Source organism: Aptenodytes patagonicus, chromosome 7 (assembly GCF_965638725.1).
Source record: "Aptenodytes patagonicus chromosome 7, bAptPat1.pri.cur, whole genome shotgun sequence".
In the NCBI taxonomy this organism is placed as follows: Eukaryota; Metazoa; Chordata; class Aves; order Sphenisciformes; family Spheniscidae; genus Aptenodytes; species Aptenodytes patagonicus.
In genome coordinates, this window is record NC_134955.1 from 26,950,865 (window position 1) to 26,969,026 (window position 18,162).

The 18,162-nt window shown below is 43.3% G+C and overlaps 1 protein-coding gene across 8 annotated transcripts in view; it reads left to right on the plus strand.

The window, feature by feature from the left end:
* Window positions 1-18,162, plus strand: part of TSPAN18 (tetraspanin 18) — a 127,242-nt gene that overhangs the window by 60,237 nt on the left and 48,843 nt on the right. For 6 of the 8 annotated variants that reach the window (XM_076344413.1, XM_076344423.1, XM_076344420.1 and 3 more), the window contains one exon: window positions 2,869-2,999. The exons of the other annotated variants lie outside the window; for them this stretch is intronic. The gene's annotated coding sequence lies outside the window, so the exon portion shown is untranslated. The remainder of the gene's footprint in view (window positions 1-2,868; window positions 3,000-18,162) is intronic. 8 annotated transcript variants of the gene reach the window in all.

An 18,162-nucleotide genomic window follows, 5' to 3' on the forward strand; every position in this document is an offset into this window, starting at 1 on the left:
GTTGTGGATGGGACACCCGAGAGCTGCTAGGCTGGGTCAGATCTTGTCTAATCCAGGGCCTTGTCTCCGATAGAAGCCAGCAGTGATTAGAGAGAATGTAAGACCAGGGCAACCAACCAGGAGAAATTCCACGTTAAGCTTTTGTTTATTTTTGTTTTCATATTAAAAATGTATTAAGCCCAGATGACCCGTAGTCTACTGGCTCTACTCCTCTTTGAAAATTCACCTACAGGGCTAAAGGAGAGTTGGATTCCTTGGTGTTGCTGTCCCTCTCTGTCCCTCTGCATCAGCCACGGAGAAGGTCCCTGGTTGTTACTGTCCTGTCAGGTTTCGCACAAGCTGCTGCCTTTGCCCTAGTCAGATACAAAGGAATCACATTAACTAAAATAAAAAATCAGACTGTTTATGCAGGCAACATGTCTTGAAAACAGCTCTCTGTCAGGCTTTTCTGAGGTCTGCTGAGAGAAAGGAGAATATTCCTGCTGCTTGAGACGCTCTCATATTGGATTAGATAAAAACAAAGCAGGGTGGAGTGGAGAGGCATGATCCTTCTCTGGAGAGGAGGATTTGGATGACCTGAGATATCTTCTGTTTCTTAATGTTCCTTGAATAGAGATGATTGAAATCTCTCATCTGAGCAAGTACACACAGAAGACAAAATACAATATTAGTGACCCTAAATATATTAGAGCTCTCTGCTTCTGATCACAGCGGTACATCAGCTGGAATAGTAATAGGGAATGAATGGGTTTTGCCTACATGGACAGCACTGTTCTTCCATAATGGAAAGGGAAAATTGGTACTAAAAATGCCATTGAATCAAATTTTTGATGACTCTCAGTACACCTGCCGGTGACACTTTCCATCTTGTGGTTTCAGAGCACTTTGCAAATGTGAATAAATTAATCTTTTTTTCCTCACTGTCTCCAAAGGCTGGGAGTTACTCTCCAATACTGCATGTCTGAAAGGATTAGGACTGCATTCAATAGGGTAGGTTTCCATTAGGCAGCAGACACTTTGTCCTGTGCAGAAGTATATGGACATATGCATTCTCTACATGCAAGCACTTGCACCTCTCAAATACTTGCCCTTCCTCTTTAAAGAAACCAGGATGTGGTTGGTATGTGTGCATTTGAAATGCCAGGTTGGGCAGAGCAGGGAAGAGGCTTGTAAACAAACACCCACAGGAGGATGAAGCTCAGCTGAAAGCATTTGAGTCCACTGGAGACATGGGCAAGGAGAACATCTGCCTCAGTACCTGTTTGGTGGGCCCCTGCTCCGCTCACTAGACCACAATGCTCTTCTAGTGCACCTAAGATGAATGACCAGGGTGCAGAGCACTCCTCGGCAGGGTGTCTCAGGCTGGGCACAGCATGCAGCACTCCTGTGTCCCACTGAGCCCTCTCCCTTGTCCTGGGGAAGTGTGAAATAGCGCTTCTGTGGAGGGGAGCAGGGGGCTGCTGACAGAGGGCTGCTATCTGCGCGCATGGCAGGAATTTCCTTTCATGTGGTCTGGTGTGACATTAGCACTTCCGAGCCAGCTTGTTAGTGGTGTTGTAATCTACTGGATTGACAAGTAAATGCTAGCTCAGCTCAGTATGGCTGTCTTCTCCAGAGAGCATGACAGAAAAGGGGACCTTGAGATGACCAGCTGCAGCCCTGTCTCAGTGCCTTACAGGACTGCTGGATGGAGTTGCTGTGAAAGGACCTTCTCCCCCAGCTTTTCGTCTTGACTCTGGAGGAGTTACTAAGCGCTGTGATGCAGCGGGGGCACTGATGCTCCCTGATGCTGAATGAGGACAGTTGGCATTGGCTTTGGGATGCTAGAGGGGCTGGGCAGGGTGGAGGGTTTTGGTTTCAAAAGAGAGCAAAGCAGCAAGGTAGAGTGGGGAGGAGAGAAGTAATGCTATGAAATGGATTTGCATGGCGCCAGCTTCATATCTGAATTGGAGCTATCAGGGAGAATGAGATCCAAACTCGGTGCCGTTCTCTAGAGAGAAGCCGTTATGGAGCGATTGCTCTGTTAAGTGCTGGCTTCACCTCTGGGTCCCTGGTCTGGCTGACTTCTGCAAGGAGAAAACCAACAAGATCTGGCATGATCCCTCCTTTCCTACTGGCCTTTCCTGCCTTTCTCCAGGCTCTGATTTACCTTCTTTCGCTTGCTTATTGCTTTCACCACCTGAGCGTCTCCCACTGAACCCTTCTCCTCCTGGCTCTTCATCCCACCCTTACCTGCTTCTCGGCTCCATCACCTTGCCCTCTTTTTCATCCTCAATCTTTTCTGGTTCCCTCCATCAGCATACAGTTGTACTCTAACATCTATCCAGTAAGTCAACGTGTGTGCATATTTGTTGCATACAATACAGGAAAGTGTGTGTGTGTGTATGTGTGTATGTCTTAAACATTTAACTACTTCTGTGTTTTCACACACTACTCCATCCTCTATTCTGGGACTTGCCTTCGGGGGATGCACAGCATCTCTTCCTGGTGTTCCTGTCCTCTCCTTTTCCCTGGTGACTCTCTGCTGCTGCACAGGGGAGCAGGAGGGGAAGATGCAGAGCAATTCTGTTGCTCCTCTCTTACTCTTCTGGAAATAGTCCTGTTCCTCCTCCTGCCTTCTGGTCAAAGCCCTTTTCTGTCCAGTCTAAATGGACTGGAAAGTAAGGAGGAAGATTTTGCCTTCAGTCCAGGCCTTGCCAAGGTCTTCAGGGTCTCTGCCAGATGCTTCCCCTCACCTCCTTCAGATGTGCAAGAAGGAGTTATCTTTAGCTAAGTGGGAAGAAGTGAGTAAAGCAAGGTCACGGTCTTCTCCTCAGGCCCAGTACGGAGGTGTGTGTCTTACGGATTTGTCATTGCTGTTTCTGACAGGTTGACCAGCCTGGATCACGGTGCTAGGGACCTGAAACAAGGACCCTGGCTGATGCATGTTTAGTACGGCCTGACTTTTTGAGGAGAACAACTATTTCTCTGAAGGCCTGTCCCCTCAAAGCAGTGCGCAGGTAAGGCAGACAGCGCTCCTAATGCTCAGGCTCTGCTGCTGCTGGGCTCTGGCCTTGCTGCAGTGGACTGAGCAGAGGATTTTTTCCATTCAGTTTGGCTCAAGAGGGGCTTTGTCACCTCTGCCTGACATATCTGTAGGGGTGAAATCTTACGTTGTATTTATAGCACGGGGAATGTTTTTCAGCAAAAATGTACTTTCAGAGGATCAAGACTGCTCACATAGTTGAGATAAATATAGGCTAAAAGTGTGGGAGGAGTATGCTGAAAAAATAAAAATGTTACAGATGAGGTATTAATAAAACAATACTTAGACCTCTTGTTCTAAAATAATTTTATATTGAAAATAACCTGAATTTAAACAGAAAGCTTTTTAAGAAAAGGAATGAAGAAGTGTATGTTGGGGGGAACGGGTTAAGTAAGAAATTAATTAAATAATTTAGTTTTCAATTGGGCAAGATGTTTCAGGTCATCCAAAAGTGAAAAAAACCCAAACAGAAAAGCCCTGCAGTTCTAATCGCAATGACTCATGGAAACCAGATCTAGAAAAGATGAGGCCCTTTAGTCCAAACCCTTAATCCCCTACTAGTATGTAACATCGTTCCCAGCAGTGTCTACCAGTCCTGTTTTAAATGATGGGATTTTCCCTTGTCCCCTTGGGATACTATTGCGCAGTCTAATAGAATTAATCTGCTTACTTCTCTTTCAACCCCTGACCACTGTAGATGCAATTAGTAGTAGGCGATGGGAGGATTCTGTTTCCTATGCTGTATTATGAAGGCTTAGGGCTGTATTGTGTAAAACCAGACATCAGTTGCAAGCGCGTATGCATGAGTGTGGCTTATCTGTCAGTACTCATTACAGCCCCATAAATGTCTCTGAACTACAGAGTTCTCAGACTCGCAGGAGCTTTTCTACAATAGTAATTCAGGATCTGATAAGGCACAGACTAATGTATTTGAATGCCTGTGAGAAAGATAGTGTGATTGGAAACTAAAGTGAAATGCAAAGTCATATGCTGCTCGTGCTAGAGACTCTCAGAGGCAATTTACTTCTCTGTTTCTGGAGCATTCGCTGGCCTCATTTTTGACTTCTCTCTCGGACAATTTGGTAGGAACTACATGAAATAGCTTTTTGCTGTGTGTGGTGCTGCCGGAGGTACCACTGCACCTTCCATCTGTGAATTTCAGGACTGTCTTAGATGAATATTGTGGGATTCTGCTGAAGTTTACTGAAAGGCTCCAGTCAGATAGCCAGATGAATATAAAGTCAAATAAATTGGAGCTGGAAAATCATAGCTGGTCTTATTTAGATTGTCTCCATTCAACACAAAGTAGAGCTTCCTTCTGTGACGTTTCGCCCATTTTGCTTCTTAAATTTGGAAACGTTTTAGTAGTGGGAACTGTTACTCAGTTTCTAGAGCACATGGGTGGAGTTTCGACCTGTTTACACCTGGAAACTACAGCAACAGGTGATCTGTACAAACTCTTTGTGTGTTTGCATTCATCCACTTCTAAAGTGAATTAAAAACCATCCTAATACAGAAAGCAACTGCAATATAATTGCTGTTGGATGTTTGAATGAGGCTGCAACGCGAAGCGGGGCCAGGGGTCCTGAAAAACTGCACGTGCCAGCCTTCCACATGGGCCGCATCCAGTGGCACTAGAAGAGAAGGTTACAATCCTGTTCCTCCTCCCTCCCAATAAATCCCTGGCTCTAACATGCCATAGCTTTTCTGGAGTACTTCTGCAAATAGAAAGCCTAAATGTAAACTTAGCCATTGGTCCAGTGTTTCATTATCAAGATAAGTTAATTAAGCCTATTAAAATTTGACTAGATTGCCTGTGTTTGTCAGATCAGAATTTTTTAAATGCTGAAGATTGAGTTACAAAGCTTTGATGTGTTCAATGAGTCCAGTGCTAATTTGCCCATTGTTTTTAATCAGTTGAAATTCTTTTCCAGCTTGGTGCTTGGCTGCTTCATGTGGTTTTGTAGCTTACTTTAAAGGATGGGGAGGTGGTGACTGAAGCAAGGTGTAACGATCCGTAGCGCTTTAGATCATCTGCAGCTTATGTTCCTTGTCCCTGCTCTGCCAGTCACGCTTTTTTCCAGTGAAAGTGTCAGTAAACCAAAGCAGAAAGATACCGTTTCTCCTCTACTCTTCCCTTTTTCTTTTCCCTGAAAGTTTATCTTGCTGCTCACTTTTTAAAAGCACTGCATTAGCTGGGGGGGGGGCTGTGAAGGAAAAGGCATGCTTTAAATACAGATGCTGGTGATAGTCCTTTCAAAAGCTGCATTTCTCAAGCTGGGAGCTATTGACCCCTTTCAGTGCAGTCACAAAGAAATCCAAGAGGAAATGGAGGGTGAGGGCCAGCAGGGAATATATCTATATAATTTTTTTCCCCCAAGTCGTCTTCTTACTCCACCCCCTGCCAGGCTGGCTATTGTTTGAGACTCCACATGGGATACCAGTTGCCATATAGGAAAATGGCATCATGCTACGTTCTTTCTAAAAATTGATTTTTTTACAGTTGCCTTTTTTTTTCTTGCTGACAGTTGTTCTGCTTTTGTGGAAGATCTGGACAAAAGGAAAGTAGTAGGCTACAGTATGCACGTATACAGTCTTGGTCTGTGCAAAAGATTTCACTGGCTCTTTTATCACGGTTTAGGTGATTAGGCAAAGCAGCAATAGCAAATGAGGTTCAGCTACTATGACAGGAGCAGAAGATGTTGCTGTGCATTTTCCTGCATCCTGAACTCAGTAATAATCCTCCTTGCCTTTTGATTTTTCTTGCTTAAGAGGATGCTCAGGCAGTGGGACAGAGGCATGGAGTGTCCCCTCTGTGTCCCTGTTCATTCACAATCTACCATTTATTCAGTGTATATTTCCAGTCCTGATGCAAGCACATCTGGACTGTTACAAGGGGATCCCGCCTTTTGCTTCCAGGGTGTTCCCTACCGGATTGTCCCTGTTTCAGTGCTTGAAGTTTTAAGGGGTGAAAATCTCTTTCCACCAGGACTTTATGATTTGTGATCGAGAGCTGGGACAAAAACAGTGCTACTGAACTGGGGCTTCTGTTCCTCCCCATTCCCTGAAAACGTGGTTCATGAAATGGCACTAATCCTCATTCACTGTGTTAGATGAAGACATGGGGCTGCAGAGACCTGAACCTCCTGCTCCCAGCTTGTGCTTTGTTCATTCCTGCTGATGTGCTGAGTGAGTGGCGTGCACCAGTTTGGGCCGCCGGCCAATGACCAAGTCCATTGCTGGGAACGACCATAGTCCGATTATCGCCAAAGGCAGCTGAAACAGGAAGCAAGGCTGCATGCAGCAGTATTTTAGAGGCTGAGGTGCTTCTGCAGGCAACAGGGGTGGGTCAGAACATGTGCCAGCTCAGGAAAAGGACTGAAAACACCCCTGAGGTTTGGTTTTTGTTTTCTGGTGCAGCCGTCACTTGTTGATGAACCGTCACTCTGTTCTGATGAACAGAAACTGCCTGCTTTTTGGAAATAAGTCTGAATTCCAAACAAATCCACTTAGTGACTTCTGCAAAGGAACAGCTGGAGCAACATGAGCATAAATAAGGCTGAATCCCCTGACTCCAGAAAGCAGAGGCAGAGACTAGAGTGGGAAAAGCATAGGTCTGGGAGCTGGGAACACAGCCAGCTCTTGGAGAGGAGTGAGTGCGTGCTTGTGCACATGTGCATAAGAGTTGGGCACTCTTCTTCTTGTATCCTCTTGTGTCAGTAGCTGGGATACAGTCTTTAGCCGTGCTCCCTGTGGTTGCCATCACTTTTGACTCCCTGTGATGCCCTGTTGATTCTCTGTATAAAAAACTGTTCAGCAACTGTAATGTTGTGGATGACTTAAAAATAAAAGCAGACAAAAAACCACTCCCTCTTAGAAATAGCAGCAACAAATTTTGGGGTTCATTTACCACAATCATGTCAAAATACTCAATCTGTGTTATGCCGAGCTGTGATTACAGAAGTGGAAAAAAGGAAAGTACTTTCTAGAAACACTTTTTTTGCAGAAAATTAGTTGTTTGATATTATTATTATCTGTGTATCCATTGGCAATATACACATTTTTCTTTTTAAAATATTGAACAATTGGACAACTTTTAAAGAAATTGCAATTCTGTGAAAATGGAGCAAGGACTTTTTAGAGGTTGTGTTCCTCATAAAAACCTGGAAATGGAGGCCACATTGACCAAAGGAAGCAGATATCATATTAAGAAACTTCTAATTTTCTTTAATTTTTCTTTAGATTGTAAATTAAATTGTTTGGAGAAGCTGTGCTACTCTCATATCTCTGCAAAATGAGTCTTCAAGAGAATCTTCCCGTGTGATAAATTGTGCTTATACTAGAGATACAATTGTGGAAGCCTCCTGGACTTTGCTTAGATACTTGAGTTTGCACCAGTGTGACAGGGGGAATGCCCTCACATAACTTTTTCTTCACAAAAGATAATTTGGTGCCTCCCAAATGCTGCCACAGAGGTATCAAGAGGAGATATCACTCACAGCGAGTGGTGCGGAACGATGCAATGCCCCATGTGCTCAGTTCTCAAATTACCAGTGAAGCAGCTAACGACTTTTGACATGTACATGCCTGTCATTGGATGTCTGAGTTAACATTGTGCAGATAAATGGGACGCTCCTCACCCGACAGCTATTGTTTCAAGCTCTCTGCAAACTCCCAGGCCTTGTGTTTTGGTTACAGTCTGCTCACATTTATAACTGTCCTAATAACTGTCATGGCCAATGATGATATGTTTGTTGTATGCACATTTATAAGTGAAAGACGAGCGTAAAGGGTGAGCGTCAGGTCGGCAATGCATCCAGAGGGCAGGTAGAGCATGTGCCAGCACCGTTTCAGTCTTGCTCCAAGCGTGCCTGGCAGTGGCCAGCAGCCACCCTGTGAGCTCCTGGACCAGAGGAGCCCCACTCGGGATCTCGGCTGGGGTAGCAGGAGGTTTCAGCTCTTAATTTCTGCTGCTGAAGGTGCTGTAAGCTAATTCATCAGGCTGTAAGTGGCTGCTGACGATGTGGTGCGTTTCTGCTGCTTCTGTGTCTTTACGGGTCTAGAGGTGATACAAATAGCCAGAGAGCTCAAACGTCGCTGCAGCTGACTCTGCCAGAGGTGGATTGACATTCTGAGAGGTATTGCCCCAGAGACTTGGAGTCGGTGCTTCTGATGTTGACTGTGGCGCACGTGGGGGCTGATTTTGGCTGCATGTGCTTTCCTATGGAGCCGGGAGCTTGTGTGACATGTAAATGATAACGAAGGAGGAGGAAATAAATTGTCATTAGAAATATATCTCTCTCAGTTCCTATCATTTAGTTCTAATGCTATAGTGGTAATGTAAAGCTTTTTTTCCCTGACTGTATCAAGGGTAGAGTGCTTTGTCAAGGGAAAATGGGGTTTACCCAATGTGACAGGGCAGGAAAGCAAAGCTGCCTTTCATCGCCGTGCTGAGTCCTGCGGTGGAGTGGCTGAGATGGTGTCACTCAGAACAGCAGTGAAGGCTTTGCATCACTTATTTTGAGACCTACAGAAGTACATTTGCTTTTGATTTGTGAATTTTGAAAAATACTGAGTGAAGCTGGGGACTTAGTTTAAGAGCTGCTAGAATTACTCTCTCGCTGTAGAGATTTCTCAGGAAGCAGATATGTAAGAGGGGTATATGTGCATGTATTTGAAGCTTTTTTCCTTGGGCTTATGAGTAAGAGCTGGGATCAGTGAAAGGTGATAACTGTTAGAATCAGTAATAAGGATAGTATTACCCTGTAAGTAGTGAAGTGGGTTTGGGGAGTTTTGCGTTCAATTACTAGCTCTGCGCCTAGCCTGTATTCTGACAGTGGGAAGTAGCTTGATCCCTGTCTGCCTTTCTTCCCTGTCCATATAAGGATGGTAATACAGCTGGTAAGTTTTTCTCTTGTAGAAAAAGGTGATAGAAGTATTTTATTTTGTGCAGAAACTGGCTTCATGAAACTTTTCATTCCTTTCCAGAGAAACCTGAAGATGAAAAAGTTTTCATTCTGGAGTGTTTATCTCTTCCCGCCCCCCCACCCCCCCCACCCCCCCCCCGTTGCTTCTCCTTTCTGTGACAAAGCAGGAATGGGGAAGGGAAGAAAAAAAGGAAAGAGGTAATCCAGAAATTCCCTCTCCTCACATGAAAAACTGCCCATCAAAAAATGTCTATACATCTTACATTAAAAAAAAATTGAAAACCAGTTGATTTTTAAACTTGCAGAATATGAAAAAGGTTATTACTCTTGAATACCCTGACCTGTTTTAAAGCTGAGGTTTCTTGCTTGCATTGCTGTGTCTATTTAGTGCAAAATCTTCAGAGCTCTTTGGTGAGAGGAGTCTACACGTAGGTCAGCTGCTGGCCAGGCTTGTGCACAGTAAAGATAATGATAATCTAATGGCTGATTTGTCCTTTGTAAAATGACTCATTCTCCGGTTAGCTTCTAATGGATGTGAGCTGCATCCTTGGCAGACGTTACATTTGTTGACAGTACTGGCAGATAAGAAACTAGGAACTGAACAGCCTTGGACATGCTTGTGCTGGACGTTCAAGGCTGTTCTCCTTGGTGGCGTGTGGTAGGAGCTGTAAGGTAGAGATGACATGCAGGCATTTTGTGGCCGGATGACGTGAGGGGATATAATGGCAGTGCTCTGCCTGTATTTTAGCTTCAGTGCCCTGCATAGGGAGGTCTTGAGCTGAACAGGGGACTGTCTGCCGCTGTTACTTTTCTGTAGAAGTGGAGCACAGCACATGTATGAGTGGACCAACCCCACCAGCAGCATGTGCAAAAATAAATAAATTCCAAAGAAGTATGTTTAAGCAACGTAAACTTCCTTTTTTATTAATTTGTGGAAAGTTTATTTTCAAATCCCCCAACACTCACCAGGTGCTAATTTTCAGATGGTCTGTAGCATTGGCTTGAAAATCTAAAGTATACAAGAGCTTTAACAGGCTCAGTCCCTCCCTGCTGCATGGCATGAGCCAGGCCCTGAGCCCAGGAGTGTAGGAGGAAGCTTTTCCTGGGAACTGGCTGTTCTGTAATTGCCATCTTGAACTGTTTCTGGCACCTTTCCCTGGCGACTGTTGATGACAGGATATTAGAGTTTATGACTACCTGACCCACTGGTTTCCCCATGTTCTGTGGCAGGGGTGGTTTTCAGGCTTGGGCATTCCTGCCTACTGTCTGGGTAGCCCTGGCTGATGCTAGAGAGAGACAGACGGACACCCAGTGCAATACAGATGACGTGTATGTCGAGGCAGAATTTGTCACTGACTCCTCAAACTGACCTGGACCATTTATAACCTTTGTGGCTGCAAAGTACATCCAAGAGTACATTTCAAGGAGGCTAAAAATAATATCCTCAATTTTAATTTATTTCTCCCACAAGTATTCAGTCAACAAGAAGGAAAGGAATAAGTTTGTCCTTTTTTTCCCCATGCTTAAGTGTTCAGCTCTCAGAATGGAGCTATAAGTTTATCGCAAGTTATTGGCCTGTTAGTTGAGTTGTCTTAGTGTATGGATCACGTTACTGGAAAGTGGAATCACTTGCCAGAACTGCCTTTGCTTTTCCATTTTCCTTTCTATCTCCCAATTTTGTGTGTTATCTGGTAGCAGCGCTGAAGGCCAAACTCTCACTGAACTGATTGGAACCAGGAGTTGGCATTCCGCTATTCCGTCACCTTCTGCCAAAAGCCAGTGTTCAAAATAAAGACTGTACGTTCGGACTACTTACACAAATACAATTTATGGTAATTTAAAATACCTGAAGATCAGTACAGCAAAGCTCTGATTCTCCTAGTGACTTAGTAGGACCATACAGTAGATGAATATATTGAACAAGTCATCATCCCAGGAAAAGGGGACAAATGGTGGTGGCTTTTAAAAAGGAGTAATGAAATGTTTTTTGGGTTTTGTTTTTTTTTTAAGATGTAGTTGGAAATGACTCGTTTGGAAAACTTCAAACTAGCTAGATGTAAGTGTAAACCTGAATCCAGATGTTTAGGACTAGCAATATAAATCCCTAGGGGTACTCAGTAGTCCTGAGTATTAGGTGTACAAAGCTAAAAGTGCTGTCTTAGCTGCTTGAGATCTTGGTCTTTTGCTATGTGGTTTTTTTCTATTGATCCAGAATAATGGTAATTGATGAAAAGTGTAGCAATCTGATGTTTCTTCTCCTGTGAATAGAAAATCAGCTGTGTATATCAAGTCTGTGAATCACATCTCTGTACTAGATCATTTTTATGAAGGACAGAAATTACACAAACCTTTTTTCCAAAACCTTTACAGAGACCATAAATCTTCATAAAATCAAGTTGAAATTAAGTAAATAGTTTCAGTCAACAAAAGGGTTACGTATATATTTGTAAACATCAAAATACTTCCTTCCAGATTTTTTTAATGCAACATATTTTTGTTTTAGAAATGCCTAAGCTGATTCTTTCAACATTTAAAAATGAAAACCACATTTTACTATTAAAATTTGATCCAAACTTTTTGTAAAAAGAGGTTTTGGTTTGTTTGGTGTGGTGTTTAAGGGTGTGTGTGTGTGTTGTGTTTTGTTTTGTTTTTTAAGTTAGGAAATGTAAAAAAACGAAGTTTCATCTTAGATTGAACAAAGCTTTGGGGAGTTGATGTGAAGGAATACCTTTGTAGTGTTTTGTTTCAGAAGAAAAGTCTTCCAGTTCAAACTGAAGCAATTCTTCCCCTCTGTTTTTTTTTTTTGTTTTGTTTTGTCACCCAAACAACAAAATCTGTTGATCACCTTGCTATGTTCTTTCTGATGATACTGACACAGAGTAATTTTTCTTGGTTTTTGCTAATATAAAATTTGTTTGTGCTCTATTGCTGGAAGAGTTTGAGGTTTGTCTGGTAGGAGAATGATCATTAGGGCGTTACTCTTGCTTCTGCTGATGAGTTACTTTTGTTGCTTGTAGTTGCAGGTAGTCTGTTTGCTGCAGCTTTTCTTGTTCCTATTTTCCCATCCACCTCTGAGTTACTGAATACTCTCAGCTGCAAGTCAAGGAATAAAGTATGAGTGCTTGTAGTTCTCATTAAATGTTTTCTTTGCTAATTCTCTTTTATTGTGTCCCAGTGACTTGCAGCTGAGGATTAAAATGACTGCCCTCAGCACCAGCAGTAGGCTATGTTTGAAACCTCCAAAGGATATTGTTTATATTTTGTCTCTCTTGCCTGTATCCCTCATACGATGCCTTCCCCAATGAGCAGCTCTCTCCTCCCCATCCCAAGTGATGCTATTGCTGAGGAATGTTGGACGGATACCATTATACACATACTGGAGGTGCCCCCAGATCTGGGGTTTGAGCTTGATTTAAAGGGGAGGAGATGCAGGAAGGGAATGTTTTTAGTAGGCACCCAGGCTGCAGTGCTTTGCAGAACTGTTATAAATATGCTCATCAGGCAGGGAGGTCTGTGGGTGCAGGGGAGGCTCGGCGAGCTTTTCAAATGTTTCCATGTGCTGCTCAGGGCTGCTGTCCCAGGCATGTACTTCATTAATGCTTCTGGGAAAGGCATTCTGGGAATAATCAATCAGCATCGCTCTGGGTTTCTTCTCCATCCGAGCTGCTCTGTCATGCCTTTCAGTGCTGCTCATTTTGTTTTTAATTTCTCAACGAGGGATCGATTTGCACAGACTAGCATCAGGCAGAAGAGTTTGGTCTTGCAAAGGGCTAAGCCATCTGGCCTGTTTTGTCTAAAGCACTTAAATGGGTGTTTAAAGTTGTAGGTCCTGAAGAAGCCAGTGGTGGTAGGGCTTTGCTGAAGTGTGCTCTGAATGTCTCAATGGTTTCCTAGATCAAGGTTAGGTTGTCCCCTTGGATCTTTGGCGTCACCTCTGATCTGGAGCACTCCTTATCTCAGAAAGGACCTCCGTGTTTCAGCTTTGCAGGGGTGCCATATCGCTGACCTGCTCCTTTCCCCATCGTTCTTCTGTCTTTCCTCTTTCCTCTGCCTCCAGATTCTTTGATACAACTCAGCTCTGCCACAGTCATCTGCTTGTTGTCTTCTTGCTTTTGCTGAGGCAATGTTGCAAAGGGCTTTTTTGCAAAAAGGGCATGTTGGGGAGGGAAAGGCTGTAAAGAAGATTTATATAATTCAAGGCAGTCTTTATATGTGTAAGAATTTGGGGGGGGAAAGCTGGTTTGATGTAAAAGATAAAGAGAATTTTGCCTTCCCTCTGAGTGAATCAATGGGCGAACTGTGATTGAAATCCAGAAGCGCTTGGTACTCAAGCCTCAGCTCACACTTCTGACTTAAGCAAATTGTTGTAAAATCGGTGTAGTTGGCTGGGGAGGATACACCCGGTATTGCAAAGGATCTGGCCCTCTGGCACTAGAGCTGCCCTTTGCAGAATAGTGGAAATTGCATGCTATGAACTAATCACCTTGAGGATACCTGTATAATGTGCACCTTGGCCAGTCCCTTCTGATGTTCCATGTCATTGCTCACAAAGGAGCAAAGAAGGACTGTGCTTATTTTTCCCCAGAGTTCAACTGGAGGTGACGCTATATTCCAGGGAGGTAGTTCTTTACCTCTCTTAATGAGTAACTTTATACTGTGCTGTCTCCTACAATAACAGCTGTCGCTACTAGAAGAAAAAGCAGCTATTTGCCAAGGCAGTGAGGCTGTATAAATTGTTAAGAGAGGAGGGAAGGCACGGGCAGGGAGCTGAGATTACAGCAGGAGCCATGAGAGTTCCCAAGCTCCAAAGAGTGCTCCTGATTTTAGCATTTCATGCACCCTTAGGTTGCGTTTGTTTAACATTTCTAGTCATGGTGAATGAAAGCAAAAATCCAGACTGGATAGTATATCAGTACTGTGACGATGAGGAAGGTTAGACTATCTGTTGTGTTTGCTGTACAGCGTTGTATCATGAACGATGTTTATGGCTAAGATCCTCAAACGCTGACACAGCATCAAGTAAGGTGGGAAAGGGCCATATTGACCTCTTTTTCGTACTAGACACGGGGTTTCTTTGAATTAAGTCTGGTTTGAATCAGAGCATCTTAATGCAGCAATTTGTCGTACATTTCTTTCATCTATTCATGATCATTCTTTCCTGTATATCTGCAATTACATCATGTCCATATGGCAGCTCCAGCAATTGTTTGGGAGGCAGCTGAATGCTACAGAAGCTCTATGAGTATATTTCCAGTTCTCTGTCAAATAACTTCATCCTCTGCAATTTGTGTTTTGAATGCCAGTGGCCTGTAGATCACTTGTGAATTGAGGATGCTCAGGGACCAGGTTATGTGGTTTTTAGCTCTTGTCCATAACTTTCTTAGTTCATGGTGTTCTTTGGTCTTTCCTCAAATACTGAACCTCCGCCAAAGTAAGACCATCCCAATCTCTGTCAACATCAGCTGTACAGGGGAGGAGAGTGGAACAGGGTGTCATGAGTAAACCTGCCCAAAGCACCGTGAATGAAATCTGGATGTCACTGAAGTTAGTGGTAATACTCCCACTCACCTCCCTGGCACTAGAAGTTTATCCCCTTACCAATGAAGAACTTTTTCCCCTTGTGAATGTGAGGATTGATGGATTGTTTGTTCTCAGCTGACCTTTTCTTCCATAGACCATCTTTGAAGCCCAGTGATGTGTGCGCATGTCCATTAATCATGACATTGGTAGGTTTTGCCTGGCCAAAACACAGGTCCAGGAATTGAGACCTATAGGTGGCTAGTAAATTTGGAAAGCTCCTGCAGCAGGAGGAGGGTGAACCTAGGTGAGAGCACACACAGCACTGAGAAGTAAAAGCAAAAGTCACGGTAAGTTTTGCAGACTGTCCCTGGCACCTTCCTAGAGAGCAGTGCTGGAAAAGCAGGCAGCCCCAGGGAGGCCTGGGAACGTGCTTTTGTTGTCAGAAGGTAGTTAGAGATCTTGCTTTACTCTCTGCCTTTATTCTTTAAAATTGGAAAAGCTCCTTTTCTCCCACACTCTGTGAAGTGTGGGGGGTTACCTGCCCCAGCTGGTCCTCCTGTGCATTGCAGAGGTTTGCAGAGCCTCAGCGATGCCCGTTGCCTGGATACAGGGCAGCCCTGCATCTCAGCCCCCCAGCCAGCCCCGCGAAAGCAGGGGCTGCAGGGGGAGAAGTGGCGGAATTAAGCCCTGTGCACTTGGAGGCAGGAGCATTAAGTCCACCTGATGCAGCTTGTTAAGCTCAGAGTTTCCTTTTACTTTGCTATCGTCATTATTATTTATCATTATTATTGATAGGAGAAAAGTGCAACCCAGCTGCTCAGTGCAGAGATCTGAGGGCTCCCGCAGGGTGAAGCGCTTCATGCCACTTAGAAAACCAGCCATTGTGCTGTCTCTTGAATAAGAATTTTATTTCACGTGCTTGTTCCGAGTCTCCTGCTGTTGCTCACACTACAACTGCTGACAAGTAGCCTTCCTGGCAACGTGGCATCAGAGCCTGTGAGCTGCTTTCCCTCTGGCTGAGACCCTGGGAGAACAATACGAAGAAGACAGTGACTGTTGAATATTTAAAATAAAGTATTTCCTCTTAAACATGAAAATGCTCTTTGCACTTCATACACATCGCTGCTTGGTGACAGCGATTGGCCAAGTCATGCGTTATTCCTGTGTTCAGCTAGGACTATGCTAGCTGCACTGCAAGAACTTTCTCCTCTCTCCTTGGCTGAGCATATGAAAGCTCATTGTTAGCAGGACGCTCTGTTGTATAGCACATGTGTAAATGTCTATGAACTCTACTAACTAGGATCAGTCAAAAATAATTTTTAAGCTCAGTTACTCTAAATTTGGGCTAGTTCATATTGTAATGCAACGGTTTTTGCTTTGTATGTCTGTAGGGCACTGTGCTGTTTCAAACAGCACTTAGGAACTGTGTCAGCGAGCATTACTAAAGTAACGGTAATTAACCTTTTGATTGAGATAGCATGCGAGATCTCTCATAACGAACCAGGTCCTCTTGTTTGAAGCACTGTAAATTTGCATGACAGAAATACTATCTGATCTAAGAACACATACATTCAACTTTAATATAAGATGGGAAAACAAATTAGTATAATGCAGCGGGGGGGAAATGAACACCTGAGCAAGGCCACGTTGAAGTCAATGACCTTTCTACTGACCGTACTAGGCACTGGGTTTGGTCCTAAATAGGTTCCATGTTAGGCTTCTAAAAACACATTATCATAATCTCCGTGACACGGAGCTCAACAATGGACAAAGTTTGTCCTACATGAAGATTGGCTCATCTTCATTGCTGAAGGAGGACAGCACCTAACTTTGAGCTAATATTAGAAACAGAACTGTTGGAAGACTGAAAACCTGGAGGGTTTCAAGACAGATGGTCAGGAAACTTGGAGCAATTTTTCCTGGGTCTTTAGAAAATATTTATGAAGGTATTTGCATCTCTGCAAGATGAGTGCAAAGCGATCGATGACACAAGTGTATTGTTCTGATATTGTAGTTCACACTTTGTAATTCTATTTACACGTGTATGAAGAATGTCAGAGGATGAAAGATGTGGCTCACTGAGATTCCTTGTGAGGCGACTGTTGAAAGGCCAGGCTGAAGATTAGAATCTGCTTTGTCTTGGCTCTGTGTGTGTATAAATATACATATACATATATATATATGTATGAAAATATGCACACAAAGCGACTGATTGTTAGCACATGACACTATTCACAGAAGCTTAGTATCTGCCGTGAGCAGAAAGGACAAGCCCTTCTCTCTCCTACTGAAGGCAAAGTTAGACATAAAATTGCTACAGACTGGTACAGGGGTTTTGTCATATAAATTGTTTATTCCTCTCTTCTTCCTGTCTTCATAAATAAATTTGTTAGGTGTTTTACCAGCTCATTTGTTTAGGTAAACCAAGTACATGCTAACTAAGGGTATCAATAAAATGCTGTATCTTCATCAGATTTTAGTAAATATCCCTCTGACCTGTTTGATTACACACTTTACACCATATCAATTTTCCTGTTTAAAAATAAAAACACACCCCTTTCTCTTCCCTGATTTTTTTTTTCCCCTAATATAGACAGTAGGCAAAAGGGCTGCATAATTTCTGGAGTGAAAGAATGGATGGGAGGAGTGAGTGTGCACTCTGGTTCCTGCTGAAATGAAGAGTGGAGTAACATTTTTGGGAACCATATTAGTGTGAAGGAGCTTTAAAAGACAGTGACCAGAATGGAAATTGAGATTCTTAACCTCTGTAGACAGATCTGCATGAATGACAAGGCTGGGCTGAACATCAGCTTTATTGAAAGAGTAAGGAATCATCACTAATCAACTACCTCTTTACTGGGGAAAAAACTCCATAGCTCACAACATACAGGAGGACAAATAGTTATGGAAATGCAACAAATTCTGACTGAAAAAATGGAAGGAGTTCTAAACCAGAGTTAGCTATGCCACACCACCTCCTCTTCTAGCCAACTTATGGTAGTAAGTGGTGTGATAAGAACTGAATTGAACATGTGCAGTATTGAAACACTGGATTAAAAAAAATGAACCTGATTTCAAGTTTTGTTTCAAAGAAATGTTGGGAGGTTTTCTTTCCGCAGCACATACAACCGGCAGATCCAGAGTCTATAAAAAGCTTGAAGTCTAGTCTCAGATTTTTATTTAGTGAATCTACAGGTACAATATTCACTAAAGAGTTTAGCAGTGTGTTGAGCTTCAAATCCTTTGGGAAACAAAATATGAAACAGGCCAAAAGGCAGCGCCAAAAGAGGCATAATTATTTCTGTAAGGTTAAACAATTAACCCCTCTTTCTAGATTCAGCGCCTTCCAAAATTCAAAACCTTACACTAATGAAAGGGAAATGGTACAAGATTAGTGGACTTCTAACTGCTGTCCCTCCACCTGTGGGACATCAAAGATGTATAAGCCTTCATTTTCTGTGGCTTTATTGAAAATGCTCTCTTATTCTTCTGAGTGACGTGGAAGGGATGGGATATTACACCTGTGTTTGGGCACAGCCTCAGTGCATTTTGCTGGTCTTTCATGACATTGCAGAAGCTTCTTTTGCCCATTATTGATCTTTTTTTTGTTGTTCTTTTGAGACAGTTTGCCTGGAAAACAGAAGGTCTTGGTTGGCTTCAGAGTGATTTATGTAATGATGATGAGTTAAT